This window comes from Carassius auratus, chromosome 35, assembly GCF_003368295.1.
Source record: "Carassius auratus strain Wakin chromosome 35, ASM336829v1, whole genome shotgun sequence".
Classification (NCBI taxonomy): Eukaryota; Metazoa; Chordata; class Actinopteri; order Cypriniformes; family Cyprinidae; genus Carassius; species Carassius auratus.
Window position 1 is genome coordinate 16,276,587 of NC_039277.1, and position 15,204 is coordinate 16,291,790.

The window sequence follows — 15,204 nt, forward strand, 5'->3', positions numbered from 1 at the left end:
GTGCATTAGTGTTCTGGAGTAAACAGTCCTCTGTTGGACATCCTTCTCTATCCTGTAGCAATAATCAAAGCTCAAATGAATCTTAAAGGTTCTTCAGGTTTATTATCCTCGCCATATTCTAATATGTCCTTGTTTACCCCTCTCCTTGTGCCTAGATGTGAAAAAGCTAAATGGTGATTTTAACAGCACTGATTAAAACTGCACTGGCATTGAAAGCATTTGAACATTATTCAATGCAATATTTAAATGTTGAATGTACAGGTATATCAGTTTAAAAAATGAAAACTGGTGCCATAACACAATGATTTTGTTAACATTCATCAAAATAATCTGATTATAGTCCAATTGATGGACTAAAAAATCTTCATATAAACCCATCAGAATAAAAGGGGTGGTTTAAACCTGAAATAGCCCAGTCAATAGGAAAACGTTAACCATGTAAATGCTTCAAGCAGATTTGAAAATACCTCGCACACATACAATATTGTTATCCTTAAAATAGAATAGAATTTTATTGTCCATTTTTGGGAAATTTGTCTTCAAATTTGGTCTTCAAATAACAGTAACAAATCAACATTAAACACACGTAACATATCACATAGTTTAACATTACAGTAATAATAAAACCATGCAGTGCAAATATATGCGACCCTGGACCACAAAACCAGTCTTAATTCACTGGGGTATATTTGTAGCAATAGCCAAAATAAAACACTGAATGGGTCAAAATTATCAATTTTTCTTTTCTATGCCAAAAATAATTAGGATATTAAAGATCATGTTCCTTGAAGATATTTTGTAAATTTAATACCGTAAATATATCAAAACTTAATTTTTGATTAGTATTATACATTTGCTAAGAATTCATTTGGACAACTTCAAATGTGATTTTTCTCAATATTTAAGATTTTTTTGCACCCTCAGATTCCAGATTATTCAAATAGTTGTATCTCGGCCAAATATTGTCGATCTTAATAAACCATACATCAATGGAAATATTATTTTTAATTTTTAAAAATAAACACTTAAGACTGGTTTTGTGGTTCAGGGCCACATATTACAACCTTCTACATGAAGAAGTCTTAAAAATCCACATTTTGGTATTCTCTGTTTAGAAATTTAACCGACTTTGGCACTAAAGGGTTTTTGTAAGAATTTGATTTACACCCTCTAAATTATAAAGCGTCTCCTTGAAGTTAACAAGTTCAAATTCTCATGTAATGTAATGTGTTTATTGTCCATTACAGATGTCTTGGCTTGTTTTAATGTAGAAGCCTCATAAAACTTAATGTTTACATCCATTACATCCATGCGGTAGCTCCTGTGGCGTTATCCACAGTGACTGGGAAACTAGCATGTGCTTAAGGGTTTGAAATGCATGTAATGCACATGTAAAAGAATGTGAATCATATCACAGAGTTCAAATAACTTTGTTTCAGTATCAGAAATCAAATTGTATCCATTCCAACTGATGAAATACCTAATGTTTTTAGCCACCTAAACTGTTTTAGCTAAAGAAACAAGACAAAGAAAGCCTTTTGTCTAAAATGTATTTAACAGACGATAATCAAGTCTGCTAAATATTGAATTTATAAACTAGATCATCTTGAGATCAAAATGATTTTATGTTTCTCCATGGCGGCATTCAAAAACTAATATCCATTGGCCTCCAGCGATTCCTCCTAGAGATCATGACTGTGATGATGACTGTCCTCTCTTTAATTCTCTCTGACACCTCCTCTCGCAGCACACCTCCCAACCCATGTGTGTCCCAGCTGAGTCTGTCCACCAAACCACACCGGCGACCATTAGCAAGCGTGCGGACGCTTGACCTGTCTGCTTTTAGCCGTTTCCATCACCGTTTTCCCTGGTTTACATTTTGGAGTAGACGTCCAAAAGGAGTCAGTCTTGAACGTCCAGCCTTGACAAAGTCCATGTGAAACTTTTAAGCCGACATGTTTTGAAATCATCAACATCAGTGACGCTTCCGGTTGGATCCCCAATGTGTGAAAAGTCAAAATATTGTTCCCCCCCCCCCCCCCCCCAATTTACAGCACTCAAGTGTTTCCCAAACAGGGTAGTATGTTTCTCCTCTTCTAGCCGCAGGATATTTATAGCCGAGTCTTATGTTAACTCTGCTGCCATGCTTATCTCTATCTGTGTGTGTGTGTGTGTGTATGTGTGTCCTGCCACTCTTTCTGATTGTAGCTTAACCCTCTCAGTTACAGTGAGACTGTGTACCTTACATTACTCTCATTGGATATATTCTTCCACTCCATCGAGGAACCATCACAAGGTATGCCTGTTGGTTTTTTCTTATTGACACCCATCTTAATCTGTTCTTTTTGTACATACTGTGATTGATTAATAGATCCCAGACCCTCACAGACACCCACGTCCTAAAAGGCCGGTCTAGTCCTAGTGATATTATGGACGTTAGGCTGTTCGTCTAGGCCCAGAAGTTGGTTGGTTTGTTCTGGTTGGGAAATTAAAGGCCTTCTGTTTGGATCGCCGTGATGTTCCATGTCTAAACGTGGCACTGTCTCCAACTGAAATCTGAGCTCTGTCTCTTAGGATCATTTTTATCCTTTGACTTATTTGTTTTGTTTGTTTGCCGTGTAATGTCGAAGCGGATGGTAAGATGTTAAGGTTCGGCAGGATTTAAAATAAGAATGCAATGTCAAGATCGTGTGACCTAACCTTCACATGAGTCGGTGTTTGTGTGCATTTGCATTAAGATTGAGCAAATTGAGGAAGCTGTCATTTGCAGAAAGATAGAAGAAAGTTTGAGAGATATATTGCAAGCTGTTAATGTTGTTTTTATTTTATATTTATTTCTTGGCAGTATGCTTTATATACTTTGAGGGAGAAAAAAATCCCTAAAATATCTAATTGTATAGAAACAAATATTTCACTTTAATACAATTTAATTTCAGACAGAACATGGAACATTTCCATAAATAAAAAATCATATAAATGGTGCCTTTTAGAGATTAAATTGCAAGCGATTAATTATTTAATTTTATCCTATATTCATTTCCTTTATTATTATCCTTTATTCTTTAGATTTGAACAGCCTGTTTTTGTTTGTTTGTTACAGCAGATTAATATAGTTTTTGGTCATCGTATAATAATTTTAAATAAACTGGTAGATTCCTTGGAGTTTGTCAAAAGTGGCAATGCTGAAATGCTTACAGCACCTCAAGTGAACAAAATGTCAAAAGAGTGAAAGAGATTTCTAAAATGTAAAACTGCTGGCTGTACACTAGTGACATGGTAATGAAGCCCAGATCTGTGCTGTTCTCAGTCAATTCCTGCCATTTGGCCTTCATTAGACTCAGCTTCTGGGTTTGTTTTCGTCATGTGTTTTGTGTTGCCGGAGCGGGTGGTCCGTATTTATCATGGAGCGATGTTTCACTGAAGACTGGGGAAGAACATACAGTAATCTCTTTCATTTAGTGCCTTATTACCTGAAGAAGCTCAGTTGGATTTGTCCTCAACAGCTTACTTCTAGATTTGAGTTTTCTGTGTATATGCCTGTGCAGAACTCATTGCAGAGATGCCAGGCTGTTTCAGGTAGTTGTTAAAGACACGGAGATGTTTTTGTGCAAAATAATTAGCATAAATCACACATCCTGTATCTGCTAGTGTCTGTTTCACCAGTTAACCTAGATTTCACACACAAATTCTGGATTTAAGAAATCGTATTTATTTAGAGGGAATTTCATGACAATAATTTCACAATGCAAAAATATATATTATTTTATAGAAATATAATTATTTATTCTTTAAGAATGATATGTTACATATGAGTCAATAAAACAATGTCTTAAAATGTATTTATTAATAGTTAGATACAATGTATTACTTTGGAATCTATTAGTTAGGAATTTATATATATATATATATATATATATATATATATATATATATATATATATATATTATTTATTTATTTATTGGAACCTGTGATACTTTTTCAGGATTCTTTGATGAATAAAAAGTTAGAAAAGGAAGAGCATTTGTTTAAAATAGAAATCTTTTCTAACAATATACACTACAGTTCAAACGTTTGGGGTCAATAAATGTTTACTTTTTTTTACTTTCTTTTGAAATAAATTTAAACTTTTATTTGGCGAGGATGTTAAATTAAGAAGTTAAGAGATTTATGTTGTTAGAAAATATTTATATTTTGAATAAATGCTGTTCTTTTTAACTTTTTATTCATCGAAGAATCCTGAAAAAATTATTGCAGTTTACAGAAAAAAATATTTGACAGCACAACTGTTGCTAACATTGATAATACTAATAATAAATCAGCATAATGATTTTTTATTGATCATGTGACACTTTATACTGGAGTAATGGCTGATGGAAATTCAGCTTTTCATCACAAAAATAAATTATATTTTAAAGGATATTAAAATCGAAACCAGAATTTTATATTCTAATAACATTTTGCAAGATTACGTTTTTTTTCTGTATTTTTTCATCAAATAAATGCAGCCTTGATGAACAGAAGACACTTCTAAAAAAAAAAAAAAAAAAAACATTACAAGTCTTACTGATTCCATACTTCTGAACAGCTGTGTGTGTGTGTGTGTGTGTGTGTGTGTGTGTGTGTGTGTGTATATATATATATATATATATATATATATATATACAGACAATAATTACTATTAAACGGCATATTTATACAATATTACATATTTACTAAATATAGTAGTAATAATATTGAATGAAATATTTATAATAATACCATTTATATTATATGAAATATTGTAATAACCAAGTGTTTTGCTAGAACATTCATGATAAATAGTCATGCTAAGATTTGGTAGAGTAAAATAATTTTCACAGTGATGCACAATAATAGCCTACAGTTAATAATTGTTTAGGTTGTACATTTTCATACCAAATCCTTTTTAAATACATTTTTATATAATGATATTAAAATTTTTTTTTTTTTTTTTTTTTTTTTAACAGTTGTTGCTACCGTCTTGCTACAAATAACATTTTTATGTTCACTATAAATGAACAATGTTAGCATAAGTAAGCTAAATATCAGGCTTTAGTAAGTTATTGTGCTAGATGAGGGAAGGTTTTGTATTAATATATTCATAATTATTATTATTATAATATTCATAATTATTTGTTTTTTTTCATTATACTTATGTATTTGTAAAAGGTTACAGATATTAAGATTATTATATTGTTTTTTTAATTTTAAACAAAAATATTAATAACAATTACATAATACTTTTTTATATTATATTTGTAATGAATATTTCAGGATTTAATTTGACCAGGGATTTTATCCATGATTTACACTCCAGTATATAATGATAATCTCTCATGTTTTGTGTCTTTTCCTCCATCTGCAGGTCCACAGTGTCACTGTTTCCATGTTTTGCTTCACACTTTGTGTCCTCGCTCACATCACACCTGGCTGAGATCTCCGCTCCCGACCTCGTCCCATCATGGCGCTCTCCTCACGCTTCGATCTCTGTGAACAGAAGAGATCTGCGGCCTAACCAGCACCAGTTCAACCTTTTGAGATGATTGTAATCCAGACTCAGCCTCACACAGACCACACACTGACATTAACTTGAATGGGAAACTCAAAAGACTGCCTATGTCTCGAAGTTCCTGTAAAGTCATTCAGTTCACATTGAAAGTGCCTTCTGGCAGCTATTTTCAGTCTAGGTATTAGACATAAAATGTACAGTTTCCGTGATCAAGGGAAGACTGAAATATGTGCTTGTCAGTATTGCATTTTAACTACATTGTCAAATCTAATAGTATCATGAATGGTATCAATATCACATAGTATGACAAAAGTTTTGCTTATTAGCCTCAAATCACATTAAAAAACTTTTTTACATTGTAACATATATATTTATTACTTGTTAAGTCTAAAGTACTTTAATATTTCATATCACAGTTTTAAGCAGGCTTTAATTCTCACAGTGTGACCCGTGTTGCTGCTCAGGGTCTCTCTGTGGTGGTCCACTGCCTGCTACACATTAGGATGACAGTGAAGTTACTCTGAAGGGTTTTAACTCTTCTTGAATCTGTTATTAGCTCTTTATTATTCTAAACTAACCCTAGTAAACTACTTTTCCTATTGTTCTCTATACAACTATACAACAGCATACAGTCTTTCTAGGCAGTTGAAGTTAGCTGGTGTTGCTGACTGAAGTGTAGTTATTGTAGACCGAATACTGAAGGACATCTGCTGCCCTCGGCTCACACACGTTTAATATCACTGCTTGTGCTGCTAATAGAGCAGCAAGGGCATCAGTGGAACCTTTCAGTGCGTATATGGGACACTTACTAAAAATATTGTGTCTTTAGTTGTCACCTTCATGAAAATTAACCATGGTTTTACTATGGTACGACTACCTGTAGTAATCTTAGCAGTGTTTGTAGCTTCTTAGCATAATGAGCTAACAAATGAAATATCAGGCTTTAGTAAGTTATCATGCAGGATGAGAGAAGTTATTTCCCCCCCAAAAAAGTATTGAATTGCCATGTTTGTTTGTGCATGTTTATTAATATTAAAACATGAAGAATTTTCTTATGAAAAGTATTGTTGTTGTTATATTATTTATATATATATATATATATATATATATATATATATATATATATACATGTCTCATTCAATTTTGAGTTTTATTTTTACTATAAAACATAATAATTAAAATAATTTGTAATTTTTAAATAACATTTTTATTTGTTTTCCAGAAAGAAAAATAAAATCAATAAAAACTATGTATGAACCTTCAAATGTCAAAATATATTAGAAAATGTACTTCAAGGAGCAAGAAAATGCACTCTTAAAATACAGGTTGGGTTAATTCAAATGATTACACACACACACACACACAGTATGTATGTGTGCTCTTGTTTTTGTGACAACTCTGTATAATGACATGGGTATGACACAGGTATTACAGGAGAGGGTGACTTATGAGGACATAACCCATGTCCCCATTTTTCAAAAGGCTTATAAATCATACAGAATGAGTTTGTTTTTGTTTTTTTTGAGAAAGTAAAAATGCTCCTGTGAGGAAAAAAGTTGGTGAAGGGCCATAGAATATACAGTTTGTACAGTATAAAAACCATTACACCTATGGGATGAACCCACTTTTCACAAAAACAAACGTGTGTGTGTTAAGAAATATTCATATAAAGTTATCAAAGACATTCATATACTTTAACATTTATTTTAGCTTTAAATTTTTATTGAAATTATCGGCAGCGGGTACAGTCAGCGAAGCAAGCAGTCAGAGTGAACATGCAGAGCAGTGTTGAGACGAGCGGTCAAAATCGAATTTTCACCAATTGTGTGAGGTTTTCCAGCTTTTGCAATGAGCTTTGCTACACAATAAGATGCCTCCGTGGCTTTACTGTTGTAGTTGCTAGAGAAGGCAGTTTCAACAGTTTTTTTTCTGCTTTGGTACTCTTTCAGTTTGTTCTCAAAAAATATAAGGAGTTTTTCTCTTCCAGCCTTCATTGACAATTAGATTAGATAGACTAGATTCAACTTTATTGTCACTGCACATGTAGGTACAAGGCAACGAAATGCAGTTAGCATCTAACCAGAAGTGCAATAAGCAGTAAGTACAGAATAAAGGTCTATAATATGTACAATAACTATACAGGTAAGTATTATGGACATAATTTAGAGATATTAAATACTATAAGCACGATATACAGATAGGTGTACTATGAACATACTATACAGATGGGCTTTGTAAAAGTGTATGTACACTATAGGCAGAACTATGAACATAATTTACAGTATTGCAATGGACAGTAAAGTGCATAGAAAATATTTCAATGTGCAAATGGATTATACAGTGTTCCTGGATGAACAGACAGTAGTGCAAGTAATAACAAGTTACTGTTTTTTGCTTGTTGTGAATAAATAAATAAATCAGAGTGTTGAAGAGAGGGAGGAGTCTATGTGTGGTGTGGGGGGTGTTGAGGGGTGTCAGAGGGCAGAGTTCAGCAAGGAGACAGCTTTAGGGAAAAAGCTGTTCCTGAATCTTGTGGTCCTTGTCCGGAGGCTCCTGAAACGCCTCCCGGAGGGGAGGAGGTTAAACAGTTCCTGGTCAGGGTGAGAGGAGTCCTTGAGAATGCTGTGAGCTCGACGTAGACAGCGTTTCCTCTGGATGTCCTCAAGAGCAGGAAGTGGTGTCCCTGTGATTCGTTGGGCAGTTTTCACCACCCTCTGCAGTGCCTTGCGGTCAGCCACTGAGCAGTTCCCATACCAGACTGTGATGCAACTGGTCAGGATGCTCTCGATCGCACACCGGTAGAAGTTCACCAGGATGATGACAGCTGGTTCTTCTTCAGTGTCCTGAGGAAGAAAAGGCGCTGGTGAGCCTTTTTGACGAGGCTGGAGGTGTTTGTGGCCCAGGACAGTTCCTCCGAGATGGTGGTTCCCAGGAACTTGAAGCTGGAGACACGTTCAACAGCCAGCCCGTTAATGTGGATGGGGTCATGCGTGCTTCCATTCTTCTTCCTGAAGTCCACAATGAGCTCCTTGGTCTTATTGGTGTTAAGGAGCAGGTTATTGTCAGCGCACCATGTGGCCAGGTGCTGTATCTCTTCCCTGTAGGGGAAATTATATATCACTCCTACATTATTAAATACAAAATTAATGACTGTGTTCCAGGGGGTCGTTTGGGGTCGTTTGTAATTGGTAAAATGTGTTTTCAGCGACCCTGTTGAAAGCCATTTATGCATGTTTCTTACAACTTCTTAGAATTTATCTTAAGAAATGTCTTTACTTCTTACAAACAAGATGGTTAAAGAAAATATTTCCAAACTTTAAAAAATTGCTCTTGGGAACATTCTTACAAACTTAAGAAAAATTTTGAATCTTAGAAAAAAAGGGATCATTGGGGTTCTATAAACCAAAGGTTCTTTACTCAACTCCAAAGAACCTTTTATGCTAGAAAGGCAGTAGTAACTTAATATCACATTTTAATCAAACTGATTTTTGGAGAAAAACTGAAATGGCACTCTTCGTGTGATATTGATTAACTACATAAAATTATATAAATATATACATTTTCTAACCCCCATATCCTGAATTACAAACACCTGAACTGATTCAAATGATTCGCGATCCCCAAACTGACACAAATGATTCGCAACCCAGCTACAAACTCTCGAACTGATTCAAATGATTCGCGAACCCGCTTTGAACTCCCAAACTGACTCAAATGATTCGCGGACCCGCTACGAACTCCCGAACTGATTCAAATGTTTTGCGATCCCCAAACTGACTCAAATGATTCGCGGACCCGCAACGAACTCTCAAACTGATTCAAATGATTCGTGATCCCCAAACTGACTCATATGATTCGCTAACCCGCTTTGAACTCCCGAACTGACTCAAATGATTCGCGAACCCACTACGAACTCCTGAACTGATTCAAATGATTCGTGATCCCCAAACTGACTCATATGATTCGCGAACCCCCTTTGAACTCCCGAACTGACTCAAATGAATCGCGATATCAAACGCTTCGATCTATTACTCGGAAATATTGTTGTGGTAAGTCAGAGAAATATATATTTTTTTAAAAGTAATTTACTTTTTATAAGCTTTAAACCCATTAGTAATTAAGTTGTGAATGTTTTTACACTAAAACACAAAAGAGCCTTAACCGCGACAGTGTAACAGTTGCCTTACATCAGTAAATTTTGTTGTGCTTGTTGCAAACTGTTAAACAGTTTGTAGAACTGTAGAACAGAACAGCCATATAATCTGCAGTGAGACATACGGCCAAATCAAGTTTTTTTTTTATTCTTGATTTATTATCCATGAATGAAAGTCATGTGGGTTTCCACCATGGAGGGTGTCAACATTGTGAGCACAGAAATGGATGTGTGCTTCTTTGCTACTTGTTTCATATTCATTGTGGAATACCCCAAGCACATCACTCACATGATGAATTTTGTTGAGCAATACCTGTTTAAACTCTCCAGAAGCCAAAAATTATCATAATACTTTGATATTTCGTAAATAGTGCTAATGTACATTTGTAAATATGAGGCGATTAATGTTATTCTGAAATGCTGATCTGAATTTGAATCCGTAATTACAATTCTTTATGAGTGATATTAAATGTCCATTTGTAGATGTGAAGTACTTGATGTTCTGATATTAATATGAATTTGTAGATTTGAAGTACTTCTATATCTGTATATTTCCATTGTGAGTTATATTATTATGGATTTGTAGTTTTGAGGTACTTGATATTGTTCTAACCCTGATGGGAATTTAGATGAATCTGTAGATTTACATTATTGCATTAGTGATAGATTAATGTAATTTTATAATGGACTTATTTTGTAATATGTAGATGGAGGTGAAACTCTATTTTCATTATTTATGAGATTTTTTAAATGGTTGGTGTTTTAATGTTGATTTGTACATTTAAAGCCTTGAATATTTGAAATGACAGTAGTATTCTTTCAGTAATAGTCATTATTTTTGTTAATATAAATAAAGGGTTCTTTTGATTGAACCCTTAAAAAGGGTTCTATAACCTTTCAGGGGTTCCAAATACGTAGCGCCTGATAGAACCTTTTAAGGTTCTAAATAGAACCTTTTCTTTTAAGAGTGTAGATGTGAAAGTGCACTGAAATACAGACCTAAGGTTTATATATATATATATATATATATATATATATATATATATATATATATATATATATATATATATATATATATATATATATATATAATTATTAAAAAGTTTACATTTGCTGTTAAGAAAATGCACTGTGCCATTTTTATTTTATATATATACAAAAAAATGCATAAAAAATATGCATTTTTCCGTCACAAATGTTTAAATATCTCTGTCAATATTACTTCTATCATAAAATTCAAAAATATATAATCTTGAGGCTTTCCGCCAATATGTATTTTGTCAAGCTTATAAAATGTTTTGATTCTAAAAAACCATTATACATTTCGTAATACAACGCCTGACTCCATCCACTAAGGGGACAGAGAGGCAAGTGATATTAAAGTACCATTTCCATGGTAATGCAATGTCCAATTTCAAAATGGTTTTCACAGAATGAATTTTGAGGTTTTAAGTTTTCAAATGATATGTAAGTTATGCGTATTACTAAGATATGTGACAGAGAATAAAAGACAACAGGAAAGAAGAGCACCAACAGGCCCGCCGTAGGCACTTCAGAGGTTAACAATTTATTTAAAGAACTTTCAAGAACATTGTTACAAACTTATTTTGTCTTAAGAAATGTCTTAAATTCAAAATGTCAAGAGTTGCCATTAGGAACATTCCTGCAAACTTAGAATTTATCTTAGGAAATGCCTTTGCTTCTTTTTTAAGTTTTTGTAAGGAAATATTTGCAAACCTTTTCAGTTATTGCAGTTGGGATTTTTTTTTTTTTTTTTTTTTTAAAGTGAGTCGTAAGAAATGTCTTAAGTTCTTTCTTAAGAAGTTTCTTTCAAATAATTGATGGCAATGTTATTGTTCATTACCTCATCATTATGAGCTGGTTATAGATGGCTTTACCAGCAGGTGAGGGTCTTACACCAGACTCCTCACAGCCCAGGAAACTCAGCGACAACCTGGTCCAGAACTTCTTACTTCCAGACCAAACTCCAGCGATACTGGAAGTGGAGAGGACACCACGAGCGGAGCAGCTGGTGAACGGGGAACATGGCCTCCACACTGTGCTGTCAGAGAAGAAAACATCCTCCCTCAGGAGGATAATGTCACCCGAGCCAAAATATCAGAAAACTGGCTCAGAGTCCAGCACTCCAGAGGTCAGCTGGCAGGAGCAGATGCTCAGTCCCAGGACAGATCCAGCCAAATCTCCAGCACCACCAACAGAAAAAGAAGTGAAGAAAGAAGAAGTAAACGTACAACAGGAAGTTAAACCCCTGAAACAGGAAGTGCTGAGTCTGAGGGTCAGATTGAACTGAAACACCCATAACAGAAGAGCACGAGGAGCCAGTGGTGAGTAGAACATCACAAATACACCAGTCATCACTTCTAGGACATTCATATCTACTGTACATGCATCTCTAGTACATCTCTAAAAGGTTTGGATGAATTCTGACGTGTGCAGAGGGGTGTGTAGTATGAAGCTGGCAAGGTGTGGTACGCACACAAAGACGCCCAGACAGCAAGCAGTTTTGGCCCAGATCCGGCCCACATCTGGCCTGCATGGATGTAACGCGGGTCAGATGAGGGCTAGATCTGGGCCAAAACTACAAAACTAATTACTGTCTGGGTTATGCACTCGGTTAGTCACCTCTTACGCCTGTGCTTGAGTGTCCACCGGACATTAAGAGAACAAAATCTGTTGTTAACGGCACATTGTTTGGTCAGTTTTAGTAATTGATTTGGTTTATAAGTCATGTCTGAACACTAGACCAGCTCTCCAGTGTTTTGGAGTTACAGGTTATTAATAGTGTAACATTTTAGATGATGCTATATTTACGTGTGGCCTTGTTATTATTTTTGGGACTATTCCAGAAGTCACTGTTTTCGTATGATGTAAAAGCACTGCCTTCAGTGTCTGTTCTCTCTCCCGTATCTTAACTTAATATTGCTTAAAATATATCTCAGTGCAAGAGTCTACTCTTTGCAAGAAAAGATGTTAAACTTGCTTACAGGCTTATCTTCTGGCTGATCGGATCGGTGGTGCTGTCAGCATTACTTCAGTTCAGTGATGAATGGGTTTAGTGTTCTTAGCTTATAAGGCTCATAGCCTCTCTAAATCTGCGCACCGAGGCTGCAGTGTTATACAATTCAAAGATTACTGTATAAAACACGCAGTACTGAAGTACTGAACCTAAATCTGTCAGGCTCTAAAAAGCACCATAAAAATAATTGCTCCAAGTTTGATCCATGTCACGACCCTGTACACAAAATATTAGATTTACCTTGAGTTTTTCAGTGACCTTTGACCTGCCTTGCCTCTGATTTGTCTTAGCCACTCAGTTGAAGCGGATGAAGGCACGGCAAGGTGAGGGTTCGACTGGACTCTGAGGTCTCTTGGTGGTTGTGTTCAGCTGAACCCACTTGAGCTGGACCTGTGTGAGGACTTGAGTGACCTTGTGAACATGAATGAGTCAAGCGTCCTTCACAATTTGTCCAGTTGAGCTAAAGCACGTATACCCTTGACTCATGTGGGGCCAAATCTACTTGCTCAAAATTTATTGGTTTATTTAGTTTAGTTATAATTTTTTTTTAAAGTATGGTATTGCTGTTTTTTTTTTTGTTTTTTTTTCGTTGTTGTTGTTTAGAATTGAGTTGAGAATTCCTTTTACATTTTGATTATTATTATTATTTAATTAAATATAAATTGTAAAAATTATAAATAATAAATAATGCATTTAATAAATAAATGCCTTTTTAATTCAGTACTGTTGTTGAATTTTTATCAAAGTACCATTGTACATCAATTATAATATTATAATATTTATTATAATATTATATAATATAATATTAATATAATATATTGTGCATTATTTTGTAAAATGATGTATTTATTAATATCAGTGGTAGGCTATTGTTATATACATTTATTTTCTTAATTTTTTTTATTTATTCATTTAATTAAATGTAATTTTGTCCAACATAAAAAAATTAAAAATGCACAAAAAATAAATAAAAATAAATATGCCTTTTAAATTCTGTTCATTTGCTGAATTTCTGTTGAGGTAGCATTGTACATTATATTCACGTTTAATTAAATTAGTGCAATTAAAATAATTGTGTGTGTGTGTGTGTGTGTGTGTTAATATTTATTTATATCAGTGATAGACTATATTTATTTATGTATTTATTTATTTATGTTTGTAAAAAAAAAAAAAATTATTAAGGAATTTATTACTCAGAATGCTATAATTTCAAGATGAAGACTTTGGTCTCGCCACAGAACTGTTTTGTGTGGGTGTGACATGCTGAACATGAAGCTTATTAAAATGTGTTCGGAGCAGTTGCTGGGAGTCCTGGGAGACTCCTGGCCCGCTGCAGGCTCTGGTGAGGAGGGTGTACGTGTCCATGATGGGTCAGCGGAGGGTGGCTTTGGGACGCAGTGGCACTGGGAAGACCACTTCCTGTCAATCATTTTCCCAGGAGCTGCTCAAACAAGCGGGAATGGCAGGATGAAGCCTTACCTGTGAGTCCATCCACTTTTCTGTTGATACGCCAAAGCTAAAGAACATCAGAAGACGAGTTCAAAGATGAGTCGAATAAATGCTTGAATAATTTGCACACTGGATAGATTCTGTTTCTCAGAGAGCTGGTTACTGGTTACAGGCTCCTATCCTGTAATTACAGCAGCGTCTTCCTCTCACAGTGTGACATGTTTCGTTCCACTGTATATCAGCGTTTGTGTGGGTGTGAATCTGCTTCTACCGACATGAAGTGATAGGTGAAACCCTATAGCAGCAGTTTAGAGGCTGTTTAGTGGTGTTTGCCTGTTGTCACAGGTCGTGAGACATGATTTGTGTGTGTACCTGCAGTAGAGCGGCTCCACGCAGTGTTTACAGTGCTGCGCTCGTTCTCGAGTCGATTCACTATGGTGCTCTCACTGGACTTCAAGCACGCCGCACTCGCTGCTGCCGCCCATCTGCAGGTGCTCTGATCTGTCTCAACTGTCAATATCTATCTATCTGATTATCCACCTATTCATCTGCCCTTACGTCTGCCTGTCTTTCTGTTTGTCTTTCTTCATCTGTCTGTCTGTCCATCCATCAATCTAATCCGTTTATCTAATGTTTTCTCTCTCTGTTTCAGACCGTGCTGCTGGAGAAATGGAGCGTGTGTCGGAGGGAGAGAGTAACGTCCTGGTGTTCTCCCAGATGTTGGCAGGCCTCAGCACAGACATGAGGTCAGTTCTGTCCCTGGAGCTCTCGGCGGTCCAACTCGGTAGCATTTGCTTCTTGTGTTGTGAAGCCTCTTTCTGCAGGGTTCGTACGGTCACCAAAAAATCTGGAAAAGTCATGGAATTTTAAAACGGCAATTTCCATTCCTTGGAAAAAGAGATAAACGCGGAAAGTTTTGGGGAAGTCATGGAAATTTATTTCATTAACCTCTGTATATTAGAATTATGTTTAATCCGGTCCTGAATTTCGGTGCGGGGTTGCACATATTTTTACTCGTATCGTAAAATAATGGATGA

The 15,204-nt window shown here is 35.2% G+C and overlaps 1 pseudogene; it reads left to right on the forward strand.

Annotated features, from left to right (window-relative positions):
• The first annotated feature begins 11,569 nt into the window (after nt 1–11,569).
• Nucleotides 11,570–15,204, forward strand: part of LOC113053934 (unconventional myosin-XVIIIb-like) — a 30,910-nt pseudogene continuing 27,275 nt past the window's right edge.